This window comes from Somniosus microcephalus, chromosome 27 (genome assembly GCF_052327205.1).
Source record: "Somniosus microcephalus isolate GS21.2 chromosome 27, FLI_Smic_1.0, whole genome shotgun sequence".
Classification (NCBI taxonomy): Eukaryota; Metazoa; Chordata; class Chondrichthyes; order Squaliformes; family Somniosidae; genus Somniosus; species Somniosus microcephalus.
The window spans coordinates 37,740,190-37,768,029 of NC_141013.1; the positions used below are offsets into that span (position 1 = coordinate 37,740,190).

Genomic DNA, 27,840 nt, shown 5'->3' on the forward strand with positions numbered 1-27,840 from the left:
TTTGATGCTGGGGATGTTGGCCTGAGTGAGAACACTGACATTGGTGCGCCTATCCTGCCAATGGATTTGCAGGATCTTTCAGAGGCAGCATTGGTGGTACCTCTCCAGTGCTTTGAGGTACCTGTTGTACATGGTCCATGTCTCTGAGGCATACAGCAGGGCGGGTATCACTGCTGCTCTGTAGACTATGAGCTTAGTGCCGGGTTTGAGGTCCTGGTCTTCAAACACTCTCTTCCTCAGGTGACCGAAGGCTGCACTGGCACACTGAAGGCGGTGTTGGACTTCGTCATCGAAGTCTGCCCTTGTTGGCAGTAGGCTCCCGAGGTATGGAAAGTGGTCCACGTTGTCCAAGGCCTTGTCATGGATTTTGATAATCGGGGGGCAGTACTGTGTGGCGGGGGCAGGTTGGTAGAGGACCTTTGTCTTACGGATGTTTAGTGTAAGGCCCATGCTCTCGTACGCTTCGCTGAAGGTGTTGATGATGGTTTGGAGTTCGACCTCTGAGTGTGCACAGATGCAAGCGTCGTCTCCATACTGTAATTCGATGACAGAGGATGGGACGACCTTGGATCTGCCCACTAAGGGGCACAATGGACATGATCTTCACCGCACATCAATTACAAGAGAAATGCAGGGAACAGCACCAACCACTGTACAGGCCTTCGACACTGTCAACCGTGAGGGATTATGGAGCGTCCTCCTCAAATTCGGCTGCCCTCAAAAGTTTGTCACCATCCTCCTCCTGCTTCACGACGACATGCAAGCCGAGATCCTGACCAACGGTTCCACCACAGACCCAATTCACGTACGGGCCCGGGTCAAGCAAGTCCGTGTCATCGCACCAACGTTCTTCTTGATCTTCCTTGCTGCAATGCTCAGTAAGCTCCCCGCTGGAGTGGAGCTAATTTACAGAACAAACGGGAAACTGTTCAACCTCCGTCGCCTCCAGTCCAGATCCAAGGTCGTCCCATCCAGTGTCCTGGCCACTATTGGTCCCTTAATCAACATCACTAAAACAGATTATCTGGTCATTATCACATTGCTGTTTGTGGGAGCTTGCTGTGTGCAAATTGGCTGCCGCATTTCCCACATTACAACAGTGACTACACTTCAAAATTACTTCATTGGCTGTAAAGAGCTTTGGGATGTCCGGTGAAGGTGCTACATAAATGCAAGTCACAGAAATCACAGAAACCCCACAGTGCAGATAGAGGCCATTTCGGCCCATCGAGCCTGCACCGACACATATCCCACCCGATCCCCGTAACCCCTACGCCAACACGTAACCCCACGTATTTAATCCCCCTAACACTAAGGGTCAATTTATCATGGTCTTTCTTTCTTTCTGTCTCCTTAACCAATGAGATTTAAGGATGGAGAAAGAAACAGAGGAATGACGGAGAAGGAAATAAGGTGAAATAGAGTCAAATCAGGTACAGAAAGAGAGGGAAAGAAAGATTGCTTTACGAGAGAGAGAAAAAAGAGGCAGAGAGGAAAAGTAAGAAAACAATTAAACCTTGTGAGGTAGAGTTTCCGCTTTGGATGAAACAGGCACAAATTGTGCCCATTTTAAAAAGTGTTTTTTTCCCTCAAGTTTCTGCTCAATTCATTTGCATATCGCCGAACACAAAACTGCCATGAACCAGCGCAATCGCGCAACGTTTTAAATCGTAAATTATTTTTTTTAAGTTTTGCTTTAAAAAGTATTCCTTGATATATAAGTCCTGGTGCAGTTTGATTAATGCGGCTGAAAATGGGTTTATCGCAAAAAATAAACATTTTAAATCACAGTGTCAATCCACCGCCTGTGAGTGACCAGATTTTAAATAACTGAAAATGACTTTTAAAAAACTATACAGAACCATTAGTTATATTGGTGTAGAGTAGTCAGTTTCTTAGTAATTTTTAAAAAATTACTTTCAAAATCATTTAAAACCTGTCCTCGCACCCAAAAGTTCCAACTCAATTTTCAGAGTCTCCTCGAAGGCCTGGAAACGAGCGTAATTAGCGGAAACTCCCAATGGTGATTAATTCACCCTGGGGGCATGGCCAGTTTTGTGGGCGGGGCCAGCTTCTAGTGCGATTTTTAAAAAACTAACGCAAAAGATCGCGGAAACTCGAGTTGCGCTGAATGCAATTTGCGCTTAAAATTCCGCGATCTTTTGCACCGGTTACGCCGATTTTGGGTTAATTGTGTAAGATTCTGAAAATTGTAATAAAACCACTGCTACCGTGTGGAGATCGCAATTGCGAACAAATTGTAAGATGATAACGGACGGATTCAAAATGTAGGAAATCAGCATGTGTTCTTTGTTTGTGAAGGCACAAAATGGTAGAAGTCAGCAGGGGATCCTTTGCCTGGTGGTCGGCACATGGTCCTTTGTTTGCCACATGGACAAGAAGGAAGAACATGATTGACACGGAAGTCCCGCCCCCATACATCTCACAGGAACAGGAACGTGTCATGTGGACGGAACTCCAATCAGGGAAGGCTTGGAGTGAGACTGACCTATCAGAGGTGGCAGAGAGTAATTTACAATAACCCAGGGGTGGGAGTTTCAAGATTCAGAAGGAACACAGAAGACAGAGCAGGAGGAAGAATGAACTGAGAAAGCTGGCCAGTCTATGTTTCGACTTACAATTTCCCTGGACCAATCACCCAGAGATAAAGGAGTATGTATGAAAGTCAGACATAAGTTTAGATGTTGTTAAAGGGTTACTTTTATGTATGTTTGAATTGTTAAGGGGGTACTTTTATGTAAGTTTGAATTAATAAGTTGCAGGCATATTTATTGCCGAGAGTTCTTTGAATTTATTGTCAAAGGTTCTTCTATGCACACTCGAATTTTGAACTATAGTGTGAATAAAGACCAATTTTATTGATTATATCCTTGTCTGTCATTGTTAAGCTAATTTGTAATTCTCGAGTATGACAAAGACTTTAAATTGCGCCAAAAAAAACAGCGCAACCAAGCAGAAACTCTAGGCCTTTACATTTCAAAAACCTCGAGGAACAATTTATTACCTGCAGGAATGAGACTCCACAGTTTCAATTGTACCCTTTGTGAGTTGGAGAGGTTGAGTGACATTTCAGGAACATAAGGGCCCTAGATAGGTCATTAAGTACCAACACTAACTTTCTGCGATGACCTTAATTCGTTTTAACAGCACAAATGCAGCAATTTCTTGAAATCCATGGGGAGGTTGAGGGCGAGCTGCTGTTGTTAGCGAGGCGATCTGCACAAATCATCTCGCAACTTGTGGCGAGCCGCAACTCATGCCGTATCTCTTCCTCACCACAGATTGCTGGGTATTTAAACTCATTATTTACCCAGCAAATTCTGGGCCAGTATCTTCTTATTATATATATAAAAGGATTGTGGTGTCTGTCTGTCTGTCTGTCTGTCCGGGGCATCACTCAAAATTTATAGAGCGTAACTACACATACGTTATATCAAAAGAAAGCTTATGATTAGGGGAGTCTCATAGGTGTATTTACTTTTTGGTCAGACAAAAATTGTTCGGACAGTATACAAAAAACGGACAAAATCCGCTCATTAGCAGTTGACCAATCCTACCGCTCATTAGCTTTGAGTGACGTAATGGTTGACCAACTGGGGGGCGTTTCATGCCGTTTGTGGGCGGGGCCTAATCCTTCAAACTGCCGAGCGGGAGCTGAGCTGAGGTGAGTGGCGGCCATTAAAGACCAGCCAGGCCTGAAGCGCTGGCGGCTGCCCTTCTTCACCTGCAAAATCTCCCTCCGGCTCTCACCTTTTAGCGGGGGAGAGGCTGCTTTAAATTAGATCATTCACTCAGTCGCGTCTCTCTTCATCTCTTTTGTTTTTCTTCTCTCTGGCCGGCTGTGTGGGAAAACAGAGAACCCCGCGGCCCGAGAGACAGTGAGCAGGGGAGCAGCGGCGAGGGCTCTGGCTCAGTGGATTGGGCGCTCATCAGGGGTCGACCTGCAACACATCGACCGGAGGAGCGGCGGCTCTCTCCCTCCTTCCCCCCTTCTCTCTCTCTCTCCTTCCCCCCTCTCTCTCTCTCTCTCTCTCCCGCCGACCTCACAAAATGGCGGCCGCCCTTCTTCACCCGCCAGGCTCTTGGACACGGGAGTCCGGAGCGAAAGGCCTTCGACTGCCGCCCGGCCATCCGGGTCCAAAGGCCCGCCTGGTTAAACATGAGGAACCCCGGGCTCGCTTCTGAGCGATGGGCACCCGGCCTCTCGGTGTCGGACTGACTCCGTTCTGGTACCGAGGTGAGTCGGAGGGAGAGAGAGGGAGGGAGAGAGAGAGAGAGAGAGAGAGAGGGAAGGAGAGAGAGAGAGAGAGAGAGGGAAGGAGAGAGAGAGAGGGAAAGAGAGAGAGAGAGGGAAGGAGAGAGAGAGAGGGGGAGGGAGAGAGAGAGAGAGGTGGAAGGAGAGAGAGAGAGGGAAGGAGAGAGAGAGGGGGAAGGAGAGAGAGAGAGAGAGGGGGAGGGAGAGAGAGAGGGGGAAGGAGAGGGAGGGGGAAAGAGAGAGAGAGAGAGAGAAGGAGAGAGGGAAGGGGAGGGAGAGAGAGAGGGAAGGAGAGAGAGAGAGGGGGAAGGAGAGAGAGAGAGGGGGTCACCAAGTCGGGATTTTAATTCACCTTCCCTCTCTCTCTCTGTCTCTCTCTCGAGCAGGTGAGCGCAAGATAAACTGCCTACCCCTTCCCCGCGGTTTCAACTGCGCGTCCCGAGAGCCTGGGGGAGAGGGAAGCAAGCAGGTGAGCGGCGGCGCACCGGGGGCTCCGGGTCACCAAGTCGGGATTTTAATTCTCCTTACCTCTCTCTCTCTCTCCCTCCCCCTCTCTCTTTTCCTCTCTCTCTCTCTTTCCCTCTCTCTCTCTTCTTCCCACACAGACAGACAGACTCATTTATATATATTATTACAATTGTTTTTTCTTTTTTCATAACAGCATGCCCTCAAGAAAACGTAGTAGACTTGCACGCAGCACTTCTGATGCATACCAAAAAAAGGCTCGGAGAGCTGCTGCAACTGAGGAGCTGAGACAGGCTCGCCTTCAAGCTAACCAGGACAGAAATGCTGCTGATAGATCAACCGAGACTCCTGAACAATCTCCTTCCCTCTCTCTCTCTCCTTCCCTCTCTCTCTCTCTCCTTCCCTCTCTCTCTCTGTCTCTCTCTCCCCTTCCCTCTCTCTCTCTCTCTCCTTCCCTCTCTCTCTCCCTCCTTCCCACTCTCTCTCTCTCTCCTTCCCCCTTTCTCTTTCCCTCTCTCTCTCTTACCATCTCTCTCTCTCTCTCATTCTCACACAGACAGACAGACTCATTTTTATATATGTAAAAATTATTTTTAATTTTTTCATAACAACATGCCCTCAAAAAACCCTCGGCACCGCTGGGCACTCCAGCTAGTTTTCTATATTCTGTACAGTAGACGCCTGACCACATATGTCCAAAGATGTGCGGGTTAGGTTGATTGGCCATGATAAAAAAATTGGCCCTTAGTGTTAGGGGGGATTAAATACGTGGGGTTACGGGGTTACTGGGATAGGGCTTGGGTGGGATGGCTGTCGGTGTAGGGACCGGGTGCTAGGGTTTGGATGATCAGCCATGATCTCGTTGAATGGCGGAGCAGGCTCGAAGGGCCGAATGGCCTACTCCTGCTCCTATCTTCTATGTTTCTATGTTTCTATAACCTTTATTGTAGTATTTCTCGGCGTACCCGTCACCATATAATTTCTGAACAGCGTAAACAAAAGAGCAGTGAAAACAGATCCTCTGAGAACCTCCAGCAGTCACTGCCCTCCAAACAAAGCTGTCTCCATTTATCATCACACCCTGCTTTTGATGCTTAGCCAGTTTGCCGTCAATCCAGCTCTCTTATCAGTGATGCAATGTATTTCTGCCTTCTTTTAAAAACCGCAATGTAGAACGTAATCAAAACCTTTTGATTTCCAAATAGGGATTATACCTACTAGATATTCCTCGTTCACTTAGTCACTGTCTCGAAATAATTCCAGTACACTTGTGATGCATGACTTATTGCTTCTAAAAGCATTTTGTCTTCCCCTTATGACCTCAATATTCTTTGATGTAATCTCATAAAATACCTTCCAGAATTTTCTCAGCTCCAGATGTCAGACTAACTGAGCAATGCTTATTCAATGTGACAATTTGGGAAGACCTCTGTACTAAAGAGGTGATCCTGTGATCCCAGTGGGAAGCCGTGCTTGCAGGAACTGCGGGTCAGAGAGTTCTGGTTACAATATTACAGCCCTATCTCCAAACTGTAATCATGCCTTCCTTGCTGGGAGCCTGGAATCGTCACTATCTGTCGATATACAAGGACATGCTTTGTTTAAGAAATAACTAGAAGTTGTCTTTCCTTACCACACTTAATAATGGAGTCCAGCTGTCCTAATAATGCAAGCAGGGCCTTTGATCCATAGATTAGTCAAGATGCAAATTATTGGTCCTTTGAACGATCATAAGTATTTTATTTGTATGACTCCAACAAAGGCCTATGGGATACTTGCCTTCATTAGCCGAGGCATAGAATATAAGAGCAGGGAGGTTATGATGGAGCTGTACAAAACGCTGGTAAGGCCACAGCTGGAGTACTGTGTGCAGTTCTGGTCGCCACATTATAGGAAGGATGTGATTGCTTTGGAGAGGGTGCAGAGGAGATTTACCAGGATGTTACCTGGGCTGGAGCGCTTCAGCTATGAAGAAAGACTAGACAGGCTGGGGTTGTTTTCCTTGAAGCAGAGAAGGCTGAGGGGGGACCTGATTGAGGTGTACAAAATTATGAGGGGCATAGATAGGGTAGATAGAAAGGAACTTTTCCCCTTAGTAGAGGCGTCAATAACAAGGGGGCATAGATTCAAGGTAAGGGGCAGGAGGTTTAGAGGGGATTTGAGGAAAAACTTTTTCACCCAGAGGGTGGTTGGAATCTGGAACTCACTGCCTGAAAGGGTGGTAGAGGCAGGAACCCTCACAACATTCAAGAAGCATTTGGATGAGCACTTGAAATGCCATAGCATACAAGGCTAGGGACCAAATGCTGGAAAATGGGATTAGATTAGACAGGGCTTGATGGCCGGCGCGGACGCGATGGGCCGAAGGGCCTCTTTCTGTGCTGTATAACTCTATGACTCTAACTCATGCCAGTATGTTAGTGAAGGACCAAAATATACACATCAAGGGAGATTCGTTCTAGAATAAGTCCAAATTGTACGTTATTCTAAAGAATTAAAAGGTATGCAAGAACTGGGCAAGATGTGATTCCATTTGCTTTCTAATTTGAAAAGTAAATGACCCATCATTTGCCCAGGAGAATCTTGTTTAACTGTTAAAATGATTAATTTTTTAATTACCAGATCATTGAGAAGAATCTCTATGATCATCGAATTACCCTGTTTTAACAATAAAATAAAGTTAGACCCATAATTTAGGAGCAGACCTATGGTCCCCAGTTCCCTGCTTTGCACTGCAACATCCAAGGGGAGGAGCTAACAGCCACAGAGTCAGGTGACTCTGGGCAAAATGAAATCAGATGAGAGCAGGCAATGGTTACACGATGCAGCCCACTTTTGCGCGCAGTGGAGCGACATAAGGGATCAGAGTCATCAGAGTAAACGAGGGGGAGAAAGAATGCCATGAGCCGGAAACCAAAAATGGTGATCCCAGTTGTATGGTAGCCCAACCCCAGGCAGGTGCCACTACAGCAGCTGCACAGGCTCGGGGAGCGCAGCAAATGAAGGAAAGGAACAGTGTGTTCGAAGTACAGAATGAACAACTTGAAAGGTAGCTAGAAGACGTCAGGTGAGCCCTCCGGGAAATGGAAATGGCTGATCACACAATTTGCTGACTCCTGCTCTATGAGTCATCTGAGAAACACAAACATTGTTGTCTCAGGTTCCAACAGGTTCTAAATATTTCTCCGCCCTCGACATTATGAAGGGATCGCAAAGTCTCTGTTTGAGGAATGGACTCAGTCGAGAATATTTTTGTGGACTTTATGGGCTGAGGGTGTTTTCCCTGTGGTGGGATCGCCCTGTGCAGATGCGGGGGGGACTGGTTTGTTAAAATTCCAGAGAACACATGGCAGTTGGCTGTGACAAAAGAACTGTCAGTCATCCAGAATGTGTGGGTTCGCCCGACAGTCCTGGAAAAAGGAAGGGGGCCGTTGAACTTGAACTTATTAGAAAGCCGCTCTAATATGCAAAAGCACTTCTCACCTCCATCTCAGAAGAGAAGCAGGACAATGAACCCACTAATCTAGCCAGCCAAAGAGGAGCCAGTTTTTCCCAACACAAAGACCAAAGATATGTTCCAGACTTAGGGCCATTAATCCAATCACAGAGTACTCATGGGTTTGATGATGACCCATCACTGATTAAGCACCGGAGTGCTCAGAAGCAAAAGGATTTCAAAGATTGGTGGGAAAGATAGGGGTAGCCAGACTCCTATAAAGATAGATTCTTTTCCACTATTCTTTCTCTCTCTCTCGCTCCCTGCTCCAACAGGATCGACCTAACAAGAAGTACCAGAGAAGCCGCCGAGCGGAGCGATCGAAACCGACCGCGTGTGGGGGTAAGCATAGTCTCGAGTATCCCAAGCCGGTAACCCGATATCCCAGGCAAGCTGGGTGAGCTGTAAGGGCTCTCAGAAGTGAAGTTTTTGGGCTATTCCGAGGGTGGGAGCTTCGTTTGGTTCAGCCAGGCGAAGGGGTTTATGCGATTGGGTAATTTGTTGGTAGGGGTGGAATTCGAGTCCACCATAGCAACAAGGGAATTACTGCTTGTTATAGTCCCCAGTTGTGTACTGTATGTATGTTGTTTGTAACCTGGATCTTATTCTCCACAGAGACAGTGATTTCGTTTAGTAGTGCCTGTTTTAGCCAGTGTATGTTAGACCAAATAAATATAAGTTTGATTTTTCACCGAAGCATTCCTGTCCGTGACTTATTCCATTTACACTCTGAATAATAATTCCCGGGTATAGAACTTTCGTAAGGCGGGGACGATTCGAACCGTCCATCTAGCAATTGGGCTAGGATTAAAAACTGCTTACAATTACTGATGGCTTTTGGAGCATCCCCATCCGTAGGGAAGATCATACAAGTTTGCCTTCACTTTCGAAGATCAAAACTACACATGGACCTGTTTGCCCAGGGATTTCACAACACTCACTACACATGGACCTGTTTGCCCAGGGATTTCACAACACTCACTACACATGGACCTGTTTGCCCAGGGATTTCACAACACTCACTACACATGGACCTGTTTGCCCAGGGATTTCACAACACTCATTACACATGGACCTGTTTGCCCAGGGATTTCACAACACTCACTAAACATGGACCTGTTTGCCCAGGGATTTCACAACACTCATTACACATGGACTTGTTTGCCCAGGGATTTCACAACACTCACTACACATGGACCTGTTTGCCCAGGGATTTCACAACACTCACTAAACATGGACTTGTTTGCCCAGGGATTTCACAACACTCATTACACATGGACTTGTTTGCCCAGGGATTTCACAACACTCACTACACATGGACCTGTTTGCCCAGGGATTTCACAACACTCACTACACATGGACCTGTTTGTCCAGGGATTTCACAACACTCACTACACATGGACCTGTTTGTCCAGGGATTTCACAACACTCACTAAACATGGACCTGTTTGTCCAGGGATTTCACAACACTCACTACACATGGACCTGTTTGTCCAGGGATTTCACAATGCTCACTACACATGGACCTGTTTGCCCAAGGATTTCACAACACTCACTACACATGGACCTGTTTGCCCAAGGATTTCACAACACTCACTACACATGGACCTGTTTGTCCAGGGATTTCACAACACCCACTACACATGGACCTGTTTGTCCAGGGATTTCACAACACTCACTACACATGGACCTGTTTGCCCAAGGATTTCACAACACTCACTACACATGGACCTGTTTGTCCAGGGATTTCACAATGCTCACTACACATGGACCTGTTTGTCCAGGGATTTCACAACACCCACTACACGGGACCTGTTTGCCCAGGGATTTCACAATGCTCCTACTATTTTCCACAAAAGAATGGCTAGATCCATTAAAGATTTTTTCCGACCTGAATGCCTGCTGCAGTATGTGGCGACTCAGATGAATGTGGAACATCTCCAGCTACTGGAGGAACTGCTGAACTTAATGAAAGGGGCGAGACTAAAACTAAACCTCCTCAAGGCACAGCTGCTGCAAGAGCGGGTGACTTTTGTGGGCATTTCCATTTCCGCCGCCGGACAAGAACCAGACAAACTTAAAGTACGAATTATTCAGAGACTGCCTTTACCAGTTTCAAAAACAGCACTACAATCATTTCTGGGACTTGTTGGATATCAAAAAGTGTTCATACCCAGGTTCGCCGTGCTGGCAAAACCCCTGTACCAATTATTAAAAAAGAAAGACTTGCATTTCTGTAGCACCTTTCACAACCACCGGATGTCCCAAAGTGTTTTACAGCCAATGAAGTACTATTTGAAGTGTAGTTACTGTTGTAATGTAGGAAACGCAGCAGCCAATATACGCACAGCAAGCTCCCACAAACAGCAATGTGATAATGACCAGATAATCTGTTATTTAGTAATGTTGATTGAGGGATAAATATTGGTCAGGACACCAGGGATAACTCCCCTGCTCTTATCGAAATAGTACTGTGGGATCTTTTACATCCCCCTGAGAGAGCAGACGGGGCCTCGGTTTAATGCCTCATCTGAAAGACAGCACCGCCAACAGTGCAGCACTCCCAACAGTGCAGCACTCCCTCAGCACTGCACTGGAGTGTCAGCCTAGATTTATGTGCTGAAGTCTGATGGAGTGGGGCTTGAACCCACAACCTTCAATCACTCAGAGGTGAAGCAACTACCCACTGAGCCACTGGCTGACACAGCTAATTAAAAGGGAAAGATGATGGACGTCCATACACACTGAAGCGCTTGGGCTGTTAAAAGAGGCGGTGATACAAGCTGCGGGTTTACCCCGACCCAAGTATCCCATTTCACCAAGAGATGGGAGCCACCGATCACAGTTTCAGCCTTCCTGTGTCAAGAAATGCCGATCGCATATGCTTCACGTAATCTAATCGGGGTAGGAAAGAAACTGTATGATCCCTGCGAACGACACTTACCAGCCACCTATTGGGCAGTGAAGCATTTTACGTTTATAACCAGCTTATAGACTTTGATGTTGCATTCGCCCCACACCCTGCTCCACCTACTTAAGAAAACCAAGAGACACTCTGGCCTCCACCTCTCGCCTCAGCCATTGGACCACGTTATTGATGGAGCTCCGTCTGGACGTTACGCCAAAGAGAACGGCGCTGCTACCGCAATTGATGCAGTCTCACGAGAACCGCATGAATGCCCGCTCCCCTTGCTGGGATTTGTAGCCCACCCCGTCCAAAAGACAGTAATAGAAGGTGCGCCGCATGTCTGCGTCAGCGGCTCAGCGGGAAGCCAGCAACTGGCTTGGCCGTCATTTTTCCTGTCATCTTCAGCATAAATGTTCACCTCACTCAGCTCAATACGCTGAAATAGCAGCCTTATTGACTGCTGTAATTGAAACAGCCGATCAATCAGTTAACATTTGGTCTGCTATCAACATCATAATGGCCCAGAAATTCGGGTCCCCATGGGTGAGTACGCACGGGGTACTCACGCGTAGGCCCAATGGTAGTGCCGGTTTCGTGCATGCACTGCGCATGCGCGGGAAACTGGAACTTCCGTTCCCTTAAAGGAAGGGGTTCAGAGGTCGAACGCGTGCGCCAGAGAGGCAGCGCGTGCGCATGGAACTTACGTTTTTTTTCCAGGTTTCTCCGGGAGGGTAAGTCTCCAGGAGTTAGACATGTAAAAAGCAGTCGCAAGGCCTGCTTTTAGCAAGGTAAGTGGTGAATTAATTAATATTAAAACATTTTTTCCACAGGTTTATTATTTTTAAATACTTTAAATAAAGGTAAGTTTGTTAGCCCCGTTAGAAAATGTAATTAATTTTTTCAAAAATTTAAATTATTGTTTAAAATAGTTATTTTATGTAATTTATAGTTATTTTAAAAATGTGATTTAAAAAAAAATTATTTGAAGTTTTAATGATGTTTTGGGGCTTATAGTATTTATAGTTTTGACAGCTCTTCCTGTCAATTTTATGAATGGGCATTTCCCTGCTACCATTGGCTCTCCATGGCCCACGTGATCCCAGGGGACACATCGAACTAACTGCGCCCCTGGGATACGCAAGCACTGCGCGCCGGCAGTTGGAGGAGGCCCAGGATCGGAAGCCCACGCGGGCCCACAGCTCAACGGCCGGCGCGCTAGGTAAGTGCAGGTCGGGGGCTTGCACCCGCGGGAAGCCCCCGACCCGAATTTCTGGGCCATTGTTTCTTCTCTTGTGCTACAGGAATGATTGACATACTTCCAATGGTAAAATGTTAGCACATACCGCATTATTCAGAAGGTTATGGGAAGTGTCGCAAGACAGGGAACGCTCCTGTCTCATCGGGAAGGTAAAGGCCCACACGGAGGGTACCGACCAGCATTCTGGGGAATTCCAGAGCTAATCGGGCCGTTAAAGAGGCTGCCGACACAGGTAACCCCTTTGAACCCTTTTCTCAAGGACAGACGGTGCCCCAAGTGGAAGGAAGGTTGGCCGAATACGGCTTATTTTCAATTCAAATGTCGTGACCAGCCTACCAGTGCACCCTAGCATGACACTTACATGGCAAGCCATTGCCCCAGGCCACAGTGTGGGCTCAGCAGACTGTTTACGTCCAGGAGGGATTAGCTAACCACTCCAGTAACCCCCTTTCTGATGTTCAAACCCACTCCTGACTTACTTCCTGCTGCATGTTCTCCCCTCACTATTGTAAGAAGTCACACAACACCAGGTTATAGTCCAACAGCTTTATTTGAAATCACAAGCTTTCGGAGCGCTGCTCCTTCGTCAGGTGAAGTGGAGAAATGCATAAAGACACAGCTTATATAGTCAGAGAATAATGTCAGATGTTTACAGGTAATCTTGCCAACTGCCATTTATCACACCTCGGCAGAGAGACAATCACAGGTGTGATAAATGGCAGTTGGCAAGATTACCTGTAAACATCTGACATTATTCTCTGACTATATAAGCTGTGTCTTTATGCATTTCTCCACTTCACCTGACGAAGGAGCAGTGCTCCGAAAGCTTGTGATTTCAAATAAAGCTGTTGGACTATAACCTGGTGTTGTGTGACTTCTTACATTTGTCCACCCCAGTCCAACTCCGGCATCTCCACACCATGGCTCCCCTCACTATGGCTGACGAATTTTTTGAAATGTTCCACCTCCATCTGGTGGGCAGCCATCACTCAGCCGGGGCACCTGCTACCAACAATCAAAAGGTCACATGATGGCCTCAGTACAGGGATGACATTATTCAGCGAGTTGCTCGCTGCCTTGTGTGCTTGTAACACAATCCAGCCTTGTGCACCAACAGGGTCCTCCTCCGGAGAGTCCCACCACCAGAGGGCCCATGGACGCATCTGCAGATAGATTTCATTGGACCCCTACAGCAAACCCCATTGGGCTCTCTCCACTGCCTGGTGGTTTCAATAAATTCATCAAGTGGAATGAAGCCTTCCCCTGTAGAAAGAACATGGCTGTGATCACCGCCCGACTTTTATTGAATGAGGTGTTCTGCAGGTGGGGAATAGTGACCAAGGCTCTCACTTTACTATTAGACTTCCAAAAATAATCATGCCAAAAGTCTGTCACGAGGTCTATTTAAATTAGCTGAATATTACCCTGAGGCACATATTGCAATAGTATCACATAAGGACAGTGGGAGGAATGTGGGAGAAAGAGGAGGAACAGGGAGAATGGGACAATGAAAGTGTCCTTATTCCACCCACCATTGTCATCTTGGAGGGAAGATGTAGACAATGATCCATTGTGGACTGGGTGGTAGGAAGTGCAGCAGCAGGGACAGCAATGAACAGATCGGATACAGAGAATCAGGATTGGAATCAGTATAAATTAACAAGCCAAATAAAGAATCTGCTGAACCAACAGAGCATGGCAGGTGGTCAACAAATCAGGGAACAGTTAACAGGCATCCTGTCCCTCGTTGAACTAGCAAAGGGAGACAAAGAGTTAGTGCAAAGAATAGATAAGATCATTAGGAACCAAGGTGAATTAGCGGATAATGTCACTAAAGCAATGGCATGTGGTATGTATGTATCGTACTGGGAAAACATCATTCGCGAGGGTTTGAGAGGTTTGTTGGAAGGACGGATTCCCGAAATCATTCCACATCCCGCCTTAGAGGGGTGGCTTGGGGTGGATAATAACACCGGTCTGGCTCGGCAGTTCGGACAGGTATTCTCAGTCACGCATCCATGCAGTGAGAGTAAGAAGTGGGCCCTTCTCCCACTAATAGTGAAAATGCCGCAGGCTTCAATTAGGAACCGGTATCATCTGTTCAAGGTGAAATCCATTGGGCAGGTATGGCAGGGTCACTTCGTCCAGTATAGGGACCCTCCCCACTTTTTGGCCAAAAGCAGTTGGGCTGCAGTAGATGTAGATGGCTATGAACGAAGGGATAACATCCAGCTGTATGGATACGATGTAACAAAGGACAATGCATGTGGGTAAACACTGGCTCCACAGTCTCTAGTATGTCTAATATCTAAGTGAAAGGGTGCACGCATTGGCCACAAGGGAAGGGGAGAGTATTGCTTCACCAGAACAGCAAATCAGTACCAGCACGGGGATTGTCATAAATCGCAACTTCTACAAGAAGTAACTCAGGAAGTACTACAGAACGGCCAGCTGAGGGCGCTGTCTGAGGAGTATAAATACTCGGGCGTGGGCCCACCTTGGCCAGAGACAATCTGGAAACAGGAAGCTAGTGACTACTAACTAGACCACCATGTTTTGTTACAAGTCGATTAAAGCCTTGCTTTATGTTCAACCAAGTGCGTAGTGAGTCTTTATTACATCAGGGATCGATACTGCCCATTCATTGAGGCAAGTGGGTGCATAAAACCCTGGTGATACTGGGCAACCAAATGGCGGTACCTATAAGGTGACACGCTAGCACAATGACTGGGGTACAAAAACTGCTCGTTGCGAAGGCGGAACAGGCAATTGCACAATTTGGTCATCCAGTGCCCCCTTTGTCATTCAGCCTGCAGTCAGCCTTGGATCGCAGTGTCACATCCACAGAACACCCGGTGTGCATGCAGCAGCAAAATGTGCAGACTGCCAAAGCGGTCGCTCAATGGGAAAGTACACAGTGGTGGGACGCAGTATACAACGCGGGACAACACCCGTGGGACCACATCATGGCAATGTGTTTTGTGATAGGCTGAGCCATAATAACATGTGTTTTAATAATCATGGCGTGTTGGATAGAAAAATATGCTTGGGGTACTTAACTGGCGTGCTAGCAACCTGGAATTAGCGGGTCTTTTACAAGGGGGCAAGAGATGAGACCAAGTGAGGGGTCGCAGATGGCTCCTCCCCATCATTGCCAGGACTGTAAGGAAATATGGGTTTAGAAGGTATGTAGTGAAACTGGTCCAAAAGAGTTAAAAATTGCAGCCTTGCCTGGAACAGTGAATCCACCTTAAACTGCTGCAGTTGATAATAGGCTTTTCCAGTCTAAGGAGTATTCGGTTACTAAGGAAAACAAAGGAGAAACCTTGAGATATGAAGCTCGCTATCTTGGTATTTAACCACCCCCCCAGTGTACTATAGAATTCTGATTCCTTTGTCCAATTTACAAACTCTTTAATAGTTTATAATATTGGGACTTGGTAGACTACATTTAATTTCTTAACTTTGCTAAGCCACAGTTACATTCATTCCTCAAATTTATTTAGTAAAGAGAGCAATGTTTTAAGACTTGATTGCAGTCAGTAAGGCCGTTAGGCTCAAGGTCTGCAGGATGGACCAGTAACCCAGAGACAATAAAAGCTTGCGATGATACTGGAGACAGACAGAAGAGGGGCCCAAGCACTGTCTGTGCCTGGACATGTACGTATCGTCAATATGATTGGGTAGGTTGGGGGGAATATGGGAGTTCCTGTTTTGGGGTTTAACCAGAGGAGTGGGACCACTCGCTGTGTAAAAGATTCAACAGCGAGCAGCTGAAGAGTGCACGAGGACCAACTGTAGCAACCCACCGTCTCATAAATCAGAAGACAAGCTCTTAAAAACCAAAGGATTTGGTAGAAAAATCATGAATTGCTATTTTTCTCCCGACCCGACCCCTCATAGACCTTTGTTCCTGGACAGGAAGCGCTTTCGGCCATCACTAACTGATTACTGACAGAAGAACAGAAGAAATAGGAGCTGGGGTAGGTGGATCAGTGGCCCTGCTGTCACGTCACTTGCAGGCCGGCCTTGCTCTGCTTTTGACCGCTATTCTTTCCGGAACATAACCTCCTCTAGCCCGACAGCCCTCCGAGATTTCTGCGCTCCACCAATTCAGGCCGCTTGTGCAGTCCCGATTTTCAATGCTCCATCATTGACAGCCGTGCCTTCTGCTGCCTGGGCCCTAAGCTCTGGAATTCCCTGCCGAAACCTCTCCGCCTCTCTACCACTCTCTCCGCCTTTAAGACGCTCCTTAAAACTTATCTCTTTGACCAAGCCTTTCTAAACCGGTTCTAATGGCCCAGAACTTGGTGTCGGGGGCTTGCCGCGCGTGCAAGCCCCCGATCTGCACTCACCCTGCGCGCTGACATCTGAAGCCCGGGCCTGCTTGCCTTTCCTGTCACAGGCCCGGTTCAGATGTCAGCGCGCAGTGCTAACCTGATCCAGCGGCGTAGTTAGTGCGATGTGCCGGCTGGGATCAGGTGAGCACTGTACAACCAATCAGGGGAGGGGAAGGTTCATTCATGAGTTTGAGAGTAAGAACTGTCAAACTCATGAAAACTACGGGGGCCCAAAACACTATTTAAACTTTAAATAAAAATTTAAAAAACATCCCAATCATTAAATTAAGTATAAATAAGTTTAAAAAAATAATTTAAACAATAGTTTTTTTTTGAAAAAAATAAATTTTTAATAAAAAGGGTCTAAAACTAAACTTACCTTATTGTAGATTCTTTAAAATAATAAACCTGTGGAAAAAAAATTCTAAATTGCACTAAAACACCACTTACCTGTAAAAATAAATACTTACGTGTGCTTTTTACAAGCGTAAAGACCGGAGGCCTTTACACATGCGCAAATCCCCCAAAACAGAGGAAATCCAAGACGCACGCGCTGCCCCCTACAGCGCACGCGCTAGCCTCTTCAACTCTTGGGTTAGAGGAGAGGAAATGCCGGTTTTCAGCGCATGTGCTGTGCATGCTTAAAACCGGCATTTCCTCCAGCCAGACGCGTGAGTACCCCTTCCGTACTCACGCGTTTGGGGAGGAATTACTGCCCCAATATCTCCTCCTGTGGCTCAGTGTCAGGTTTTGTTTGATAACGCTCCTACGAAGCGCCTCGGGGCGTTTTAGTCTGTTAAAGGCGCCGTATAAATGCAAGTTGTTATCGTTCCCTTTTTCTCTCCCCCTCACCATGATCTGTTCTCCATTAGGTATGATGACACCGTGACTGCAGTTCGTACTCCCTCGTGCTGTACTCTGCTCTCCTGGCTACTTAGTTGTCTACTTAGCTACAACTCTTATTTGCTGACCTCACTGACTTGCTTTGCAAGTCTGGCTGTCTTTTGGATGAGACGTTAAACCGAGGCCCCGTCTGCTCTCTCAGGTGGAGGTAAAAGATCCCATGGCACTACTTCGAAGAAGAGCAGAAGAATTCTCCCCCGTGTCCTGGCCAATATTTATCCCTCAATCAACATCACTATAAAAAGATTAACTGGTCATTATCTCATTGCTATTTGTGGGAGCTTGCTGTGTGCAAATTGGCTGCCACGTTTCCTACATTACAGCAGTGACTACACTTCAAAAGTATTTTGTTGGCTGTAAAGTGTTTTGGGATGTCCTCAGATCGTGAAAGGCGCTATATAAATGCAAGTCTTTCTTTGAACATAAGAACATAAGAAGTAGGAGCAGGAGTTGGCCATACGGCCCCTCGGGCCTGCTCCGCCATTCAATAGGATCATGGCTGATCCGAATCTAGACTCACGTCCACTTCCCTGCCCTCTCCCCGTAACCCCTAATTCCCTTATCTGCTAGGAAACTGTCTATCTCCATTTTAAATTTATTTAATGTTGCAGCTTCCACAGCTCTCTCAGGTAGCAAATTCCATAGATTCACTACCCTCTGAGTGAAGAAGTTTCTCCTCATCTCAGTTTTGAAAGGGCAGCCCCTTATTCTAAGATTATGCCCCCTAGTTCTAGTCTCACCCATCAGTGGAAACATCCTCACCGCATCCACCCGATCAAGCCCCCTCACAATCTTATATGTTTCGATAAGATCGCCTCTCATTCTTCTGAACTCCAATGAGTAGAGTCCCAACCTACTCAACCTTTCCTCATAAGTCAACCCCCTCATCTCCGGAATCAATCGAGTGAACCTTCTCTGAACCGCCTCGAGAGCAAGTATATCTTTTCTTAAATATGGAAACCAAAACTGCACGCAGTATTCCAGGTGTGACCTCACCAATACCCTGTATAACTGCAGCAAGACTTCCCTGTTTTTATACTCCATCCCCCTTGCAATAAAAGCCAAGATTCCATTGGCCTTCCTGATCACCTGCTGCACCTGCATACTAACTTTTTGTGTTTCATGCACCAGGACCCCCAGATCCCTTTGTACTGTAGCACTTTGCAGTTTCTCTCCATTTAGATAATAACTTGCTCTTTGATTTTTTCTGCCAAAGTGCATAACCTCACACTTTCCAACATTATATTGCATCTGCCAAATCTCTGCCCACTCACTTAGCCTGTCTATGTCCTTTTGCAGGTTTTTTATGTCATCCTCACTCATTGCTTTCCCTCCCATCTTTGTATCGTCGGCAAACTTGGATATGTTGCACTCGGTCCCTTCCTCCAAATCGTTAATATAGATTGTAAAGAGTTGGGGTCCCAGCACTGACCCCTGCGGAACACCACTAGTTACTGATTGCCAGCCCGAGAATGAACCATTTATCCCACTCTTTGTTTTCTGTTAGATAGCCAATCTTCCACCCATGCCAGTATATTACCCCCAATCCCGTGATTTCTTATCTTGATCAGTAATCTTTTGTGTGGAACCTTGTCAAATGCCTTTTGGAAGTCCAAATACACTACATCCACTGGTTCCCCTTTATCCACCCTGTATGTTACATCCTCAAAGAATTCGAGCAAATTTGTCAAACATGACTTCCCCTTCATAAAACCATGCTGACTCTGTCCTATTAAATTATGTTTATCCAAATGCTCTGTTACTGTTTCCTTAATAATGGACTCCAACATTTTGCCAACCACAGATGTTAGACTAACTGGTCTATAGTTTCCAGCTTTTTGTCTACTTCCCTTCTTAAATAAGGGTGTTACATTAGCAGTTTTCCAATCTGCCGGGACCTTTCCTGAGTCCAGGGAGTTCTGGAAAATAATCACCAATGCATCCACAATCCCTACCGCCACTTCTCTCAAGACCCTAGGATGTAGGCCATCAGGTCCGGGGGATTTATTCGCCTTAAGTCCCATTATTTTACTGAGTTCCATCTCCTTAGTGATTTTAATCGTCTTTAGCTCCTCCCCCCCATTGCCCCCTGTTTATCCAGTGTTGGGATATTTTTAGTGTCCTCTACTGTAAAGACTGATACAAAATATTTGTTCAGTGTCTTTGCCATCTCCATGTTCCCCACCACTAGTTTCCCAGTCCCATCCTCTAAGGGGCCAACGTTCACTTTAGCCACCCTTTTTCTTTTTATATAGCTGTAGAAACTCTTGCTATCTGTTTTTATATTTTTTGCTAGTTTACTTTCATAATCTATCTTCCCTTTCTTAATTAATCTTTTAGTTATTGTTTGCTGGCTTTTAAATGCTTCCCAATCTTCTATCCTCCCACTAGATTTGGCTACTTTATATGCCCTTGTTTTCAGTTGGATACTATCCTTTATTACTTTACTAAGCCACGGATGGCTGTCTTTTCTTTTACTCCCCTTTTTCCTCAGTGGAATATATTTATCTTGAAAGATGTGAAATATCTCCTTGAATGTAGACCACTGCTCTTGTACCGTCTTACACTTTAATCTGTTTTCCCAGTCCACTTTAGTCAATTCTACTCTCATACCTTCATAGTCTCCTTTATTTAAGCTCAGTATGCTGGTTTGAGATCCAACTCTCTCACCCTCAAACTGAATTTGGAATTCAACCATATTATGGTCACTCATTCCAAGGGGATCCTTTACTAGGACATTTTTTATTAATCCTGTTTCATTACACAGGACCAGATCTAAGATTGCCTGTCCCCTGGTTGGTTCAGTTACATACTGCTCAAGGAACCCGTCCCTAATACACTCTATGAACTCTTCCTCAAGGCTGCCATGCCCAATTTGATTAGTCCAGTCAATATGAAAGTTAAAATCCCCCATGGTTATAGCTGTTCCCTTATTACAAGCCCCAACTATTTCCTGATTTATACTCCGACCAACAGAGTTGCAACTGTTAGGAGGCCTATAGACTACGCCCACTAGTGACTTTAAGAACATAAGAACATAAGAAATAGGAGCAGGAGTAGGCCAATCGGCCCCTCGAGCCTGCTCCGCCATTCAATAAGATCACGCCCACTAGTGACTTTTTCCCCTTCTTATTCCTTATCTCCACCCAAACTATTTCACTATCCTGATCCTTTGACCCAATATCATTTCTGACTATTGCAGTGATTCCATCCTTGATTAACATAGCAACCCCACCTCCCTTTCCTTCCTGTCTGTCCTTGCTAATTGTCAAATACCCCTGGATGTTTAGTTCCCAGTCATGGTTACCTTGCAGCCATGATTCCGTAATGGCCACCAGATCATACCCATGTGTAGTTATTTGTACCGTCAACTCGTCAATTTTGTTACGAATGCTGCGTGCATTCAGATAAAGAACTTTCAAATATGTTTTCTGACAATTTATTCCTGTTTTTACCCCTTTTACTACTTTACCTTTATCATTATACATTCTGTCCCTTCCTGACACGCTCTGGTTTTTAATTCCCCCACTGCTACCTTGCTCTATTGCCTTCTCCGCTGTCATTTTTATTTTTTGCTCTCTTAAAACCTCCCCCCCACTAATTAGTTTAAAGCCCTCTCTACAGCCCTAGTTATTCGATTCGCCAGGACTCTAGTCCCAGCACTGGCCAAGTGAAGTCCGTCCCAATGGAACAGCTCTCTCCTGTCCCAGTACTGATGCCAGTGTCCCAGGAAGCAAAACCCATTTCACCCACACCAGGCTTTGAGCCACGCATTTAACTCTCTAATTTTATTTACCCTAGCCAAATTTGCACGTGGCTCAGGTAGTTATCCAGAGATTATTACCCTTGTGGTTCTGCTTTTTAATTTGGCCCCTAGCTGCTCAAACTCCCTCAGCAGAACCATCTTCCTTGTCCTATCTATGTCGTTGGTACCAACATGGACCACGACAACTGGATCCTCCCCCTCCCACTCCAAGTTTCTCTCCAGCCCAGAGGAGATGTCCTTAAGCCTGGCACCGGGCAGGCAACACAGCCTTCGGGACTCTCGCTCTCGGCTGCAAAGAACTCTATCTATCCCCCTAACGATACTATCCCCTACCACTACTGTTGTGTATGTAATATGTATGCTACTTTAACCCTATGGCCAGGGCAGCACTACTTTGTAGGGCGTAGTGATACCGTAGTACCACTCCTGGCCATAGGGGTATAAATAGTACTGCGGGTACTGATCTCCCCTCAGTTCCCGCCTGTGGGTATGAAGTAAAGACTTAAGTTAAACCCTTCCAAGCTGTCTCTTCCTTTTTGTATCAAGTATATGCGCATACTTTACACTGGCGACTAGGAACGTTCGAACTCACCAGTACAAGGTGCAACAAAGGATCGGTAGCAGTACGGGGAGAGAAGCTTCTTACCAGCCTGCAGAGTCCAGCGTCGACCGAAGGAGGCCACCCAGTTCAGGAGGAGCGGCAGCAACGGAGCGAGAGAGAGAGGTTCCAGCGAAGGCTGCGGCAGCTGAGAGAAGAGGCTGAACGGGCGTTCCAGCCACGGGGCAAAAGTCCACTCAGGGTCAGGTAAACTGCAATCCTTCCCGGGGAACGCGAGCTGCAAGGGCCAGAACAGGCAGGCGATCTGGGGAACAAACGGAGCCACGAGGACTAGCGGGCCACGAGAGGGGAAGGTCGTTGTAATAGCGGCGGTGGCAATAAGGGAGCTGCAAGAAAAAAAAAATAACGAACCTGGAGAGACGTCGTTGACAGCAGAGGGAGAAAAGGCGGGAAAAGCGCCATCTAGTGGACAAAGGGGAAAGTTTTTCTCTTCAGCAGTTTAAAATGAACAGCGCCATCTAGTGGACAAAAGGGGGAAAGTTTTTCTCTTAGAAAAAAAAATAACAGCGCCATCTAGTGGAAAAAGGCGGGAAAACCTCTTCAGTAGTTTTAAAAATGGCTAAAGTAGCTCGGTTGTCAGAATTTGTTGCCGACATAGAAGATTGGGACGCATATGTAGAAAGGCATGAGCTTTATTGCATAGTAAACAAGGTGAAAGATGACGAAAAGGCAGCAACCTTATTAAATTCTATGGGGGCAAAAACATACGGTCTGCTGAGGAATCTTCTTACTCCAGAAAAGCCAGCAGACAAAACGTATGCTCAAATTGTTGATACGTTAAAGGAACATTTAAACCCTAAGCCACCATTTATAGCGGAAAGGTACCGCTTTTACAGACGCGACCAAAGGAATGATGAGTCGCAGGCAGCCTATTTAGCTGAGCTCAGACGGTTGTCCAAACATTGCCAGTTTGGAGCCTTTTTGGCGGAAGCGATCAGAGACAGATTTGTCTGTGGCATGTTAAATGAGAGTACACGAAAACGGTTGCTGGCCAAGAAACAGCTCAGCCTAGATCAGGCGATGGAAATAGCATCAGCACATGAAGCAGCAGCACAGGGTGCGGCCCAAATACGACAAAACACAACCGGCTATGACACCCATGAGGTGACATTTCACAAAGGTAAATGCTACCGTTGTGGCAAAACCACCCACGACCAAAGTAATTGTTGGTTTCGTGATAAAATATGCCGGCAGTGTGGGAAAAAGGGGCATATAGCGAAAGTTTGTCGGTCGGGTACGAAACCCAATAGTGGGGGCAATCCGAGCAGTACCAAGGCAAGGACAAAAATACATAAGATATCTGACAGTAGCTCAGACGAGTCACAGGAAGGCACAAAAGCAGAGCCTAAAGGTCTGGGATGTCTCAAGTTATATGGTGTAGACAAAACAGAGGACCACAGCACAATGTGGGTTAAAATGAAGGTACCAGGCGTCGAAGTTAATATGGAGCTGGACACGGGTTCAGCCCTATCAGTAATTAATGAACAAGATTATAACAGGCTGTTCAAACGCATTCCCTTAAAGGATACCGAAATCAAATTAAAAACATATACGGGACAAAAGGTTTACCCGAAGGGAAAAATGCAAGTAACAGTTAAATACAACGGCAGAAAAGTGCCAGGACTTTATTTATACGTCCTACCAAACGGCGGACCACCACTTTTGGGTAGGGAATGGATAAGAAAAATCCATTTCGACTGGAAGTCGATACATGAGATAAAAGTAGAAACCACCAAGGATGATACAACCATTACAAGCAGGCTGTCGAAAATATTGGCAAAAACGCCAGAGGTGTTCCAACAAGGGCTGGGGACCTTAAAGGACATTAGAGCAAAAATAACTATTGCTCAAGACGCAAACCCCAAGTTTTGTAAGGCCAGACCGGTGCCTTACGCCATCCGGCCAGCTGTGGAAGCAGAACTGGATGCCTTAGAGAGTGCAGGTGTCCTTACAAAGATTGAGTGGAGCGAGTGGGCCACGCCCATCGTCCCAGTTATAAAGAAATCTGCAAATAACACGCCGGGGGAACCAAAGAAGGTTCGCATTTGCGGGGATTTTAAAATAACTATTAACCCAGTCCTGCACACGGTACAGTATCCGCTGCCGCGGATAGAGGACATATTCGCATCGTTAGCTGGGGGTAGACACTTTACGAAGATTGACCTTTGTCAAGCTTATTTACAGATGGAGGTGGAGCAGGACTCGAAAAAGCTCCTAACGATTAACACCCACAAGGGATTGTACCAGTACAATCGCCTGGTATTTGGTGTGGCGTCCGCCCCAGCCATATGGCAGAGGACCATGGAACAGGTCCTACAGGGCATTCCAGGAACGCAGTGCTACCTGGATGACATCCTGGTGACAGGACAAACGGATAACGACCACCTCGCTAACCTGGAGCGAGTACTTCTGCGGTTGCAACAATACGGACTCAGGGCGAACAAGCAGAAATGTGAGTTTTTCCAGGAACGTATCTCATACTGTGGTCACATTATAGATAAGGAAGGCCTGCATAAGTCCCCAGAAAAGATCGAGGCAGTAGTGAAGGCCCCGCCCCCTGAGAATGTATCTCAGTTACGATCATTCTTAGGCCTTATAAACTATTACCATAAGTTCCTCCCGAACTTATCGTCCATTTTACATCCACTAAATTCATTGCTGCAAAAGGGAGTCTCCTGGAATTGGGACGAAGCGTGTGAGGCTGCTTTTAAAAAGGGTAAACAACTCATTACATCAAAGGAAGTGCTCGCACACTTTGACCCAAAAATGCCAATGAGGTTGGCATGTGACGCCTCCCCGTATGGTATAGGGGCAGTGTTGTCACACAAATTTCCCAATGGGACGGAGAGGCCAATAGCATTTGCCTCAAGGTCGTTAACTACAGCCGAAAGAAACTATGCGCAAATCGACAGGGAGGCCCTCAGTCTGGTGTGGGGTGTAAAAAAATTCCACCACTATCTACATGGACAACGTTTCACACTACTGACGGATCATCAACCGTTGGTGTCCATATTTAATCCAACAAAAGGGGTGCCCCTGATGACGGCCCAAAGGCTACAGAGATGGTCACTGTTCTTAGGAGCACACCAGTACCTTATCGAATATAAGGGTACCAAACAGCATGGCAATGCGGATGGCCTGTCGCGGCTACCATTGCCTGCAGAGATCGAAGAGATAGTACAGGACCCCGTGGAAATATATCATACGGCGGTTATGGAACACTTGCCCATCACCAGCCAATGTATCGAGCGGGAAACACAGAATGACCCGACACTGGCAAGGGTTTACGAATTGACCGTGAAAGGCTGGCCGGCGCAGGGTGACGCATCATTGCCGGCGTTTTCGGCAAGGAAGGACCAGTTGTCCGTATGCCGGGGCACATTGATGTGCGGAGCCAGGGTGGTGGTCCCTCAAAAATTACAACATAAAGTGTTGCGGGACTTACACGAAGGTCATCTGGGGGGTGTCAAAATGAAAAGCCTCGCCAGAGCCTACGTCTGGTGGCCCGGCATTGACAGGGACATCGAGGAAGTAGCAAAAGCATGCCAAGGGTGCCAGATGGTACAGAACGTACCACCCCAAGCCCCACTACATCCGTGGGAGTGGCCCTCAACGCCGTGGCAAAGGATCCACGTGGACTTCGCTGGGCCCTTCATGGATGCGATGTTCCTTATTGTAGTGGACGCCCACTCAAAATGGCCGGAGGTCATAAAGATGTCATCAACGACAGCCGAAAAGACGGTCGCAGCCTTAAGGACCATTTTTGCCCGAAATGGGGTGCCCGAGCAAGTCTGTTCGGACAATGGGCCACAATTTGTGGCAGAAGAATTTCAAGCATTCCTAAAAAGGAATGGAGTGCGACATTATACGTCCGCACCATATCATCCGTCTACAAATGGGCTGGCAGAGCGCTTTGTACAGACTTTTAAAAAGGCCATCAAGGCGATGGGGGAGGAAAGGTTGCCACTACAACACAAGGTGGACAATTTCCTATTCGCGTACCGTAATGCTGCACATACGGTGACCAACCAGGCCCCCGCCGTCATGTTCTTTAATAGAAGGTTAAGGTCTCGCCTCGAATTGCTCAGACCAAACATCCGGAGAGATGTGGAAAACCGAGTATTTCGTAGGGCTCCTGACAGACAGACACGGAGCTTCGAGGTGGGGCAGCAAGTGTTGGCCCGTGATTATAGAAATGAAAAGTGGCGGTCTGGTACGATAAAGGCCCGCCAGGGACCTTTGATGTACACAGTGGAGACAGGGGACGGCATAATCAGACGACATGCTGATCAACTTGTGGAGTCCAGAAACCCAACTGATTCACTACCTCAAACGTCTCAGCACATTGTTCCAGCGGAATCACGGCCCAGCTCGTCGCTACAGAAGTCTCAGGATGGCGAGGAGTTCAGCACTCCAGTGAGCTCCACGGCACAGGATGTGCCATCAGACACCGACGACTCCAGCGATGAAGTGGTGACGGAAGTACCGCCGCCTACACCGAGACCGACTAGAGAAAGACGTTATCCTAGTCGAGACAGGAGGCCTCCTCAGAGACTGAATCTATAACATGTTTCTTTTTATATATATATAGGTAGACAACTCTGATGTAAATATGTTATGTATGTTGTGTTACCAAATGTTATTAGCCCTAGTTATGGTGCATCTGTTGACTTAATTGCACGGGTACGTTTTAATTAAAAGGGGAGGAATGTTGTGTATGTAATATGTATGCTACTTTAACCCTATGGCCAGGGCAGCACTACTTTGTAGGGCGTAGTGATACCGTAGTACCACTCCTGGCCATAGGGGTATAAATAGTACTGCGGGTACTGATCTCCCCTCAGTTCCCGCCTGTGGGTATGAAGTAAAGACTTAAGTTAAACCCTTCCAAGCTGTCTCTTCCTTTTTGTATCAAGTATATGCGCATACTTTACAACTACAACATTTCTTTTATCTCCCCCCACTTGAATGGCCCCCCGCTCCACGGTGCTGTGGCCGGGTTGCTCATCCTCCCCGCAGTCCCCGTTCCCATCCTCACAGGGAGTAAGTGCCTCAAACCTGTTGGACAAGAGCAAGGGCTGCGGCTCCTCCAACACTACCTCCTGGATCCCCGTACCTGCCTCACTTCTAGTCACACCATCCTGACCCTGGCCACGGTCTACATATGAATTAATCTAATTGGTGTGACTACCTCCTGATACACAGAGTCCAGGTAACTCTTCCCCTCCCTGATGTGTCTCAGTGTTTGAAGCTCGGACTCCAGCTCTTCAACATGGAGCCGGAATTCCTCGAGCAGCCAACACTTACTGCAAATGTGATCACCGTGAGCATCAATGGTGTTCACCAGCTCCCACATATTGCAGCAGCAACACATCACCTGATCTCCCATTCTATGTAAATAATTAAATGTATTAATATTATTCTTAAATACCCTCTGCCCCGATTCTAGATGATGAATATCGCACCTTAGAAACTATAAACCACAGAGTTTAAGCTTCAAAAGAGAGAAATACTCACCAACCAATCACTTACCCGCTTTCTGGTGACGTCACACTTGGATTACTTTTTACCTCTCTCCTTCCCTCTGACTTCGGAGACTGGAGATTGGTAAACCTTACCTGGCCTCCCGCCGACCCGCGGTCTGAGGCCTTACCTGGGTCTCTGAAGCCTTTTTAAGCTTCCCGCTCGCACCTCCCGCCGACACCCGCGGTCTGAGGCCTTACCTGGGTCTCTGAAGCCTTTTTATGCTTCCTGCTCGCGCCTCCCGCCGACACCCGCGGTCTGAGGCCTTACCTGGTCTCTGGAGCCT

The 27,840-nt window shown here is 46.8% G+C and overlaps 1 long non-coding RNA gene across 1 annotated transcript in view; it reads right to left on the reverse strand.

The window, feature by feature from the left end:
- The window catches only part of LOC147100132 (uncharacterized), an 88,315-nt gene extending 65,745 nt beyond the window's left edge, over window positions 1–22,570 (reverse strand). Inside the window, exon 1 of the long non-coding RNA XR_015073839.1 lies at window positions 22,059–22,570. This is a non-coding gene — a long non-coding RNA (uncharacterized LOC147100132). The remainder of the gene's footprint in view (window positions 1–22,058) is intronic.
- Between the last annotated feature and the right edge of the window lie 5,270 nt (window positions 22,571–27,840).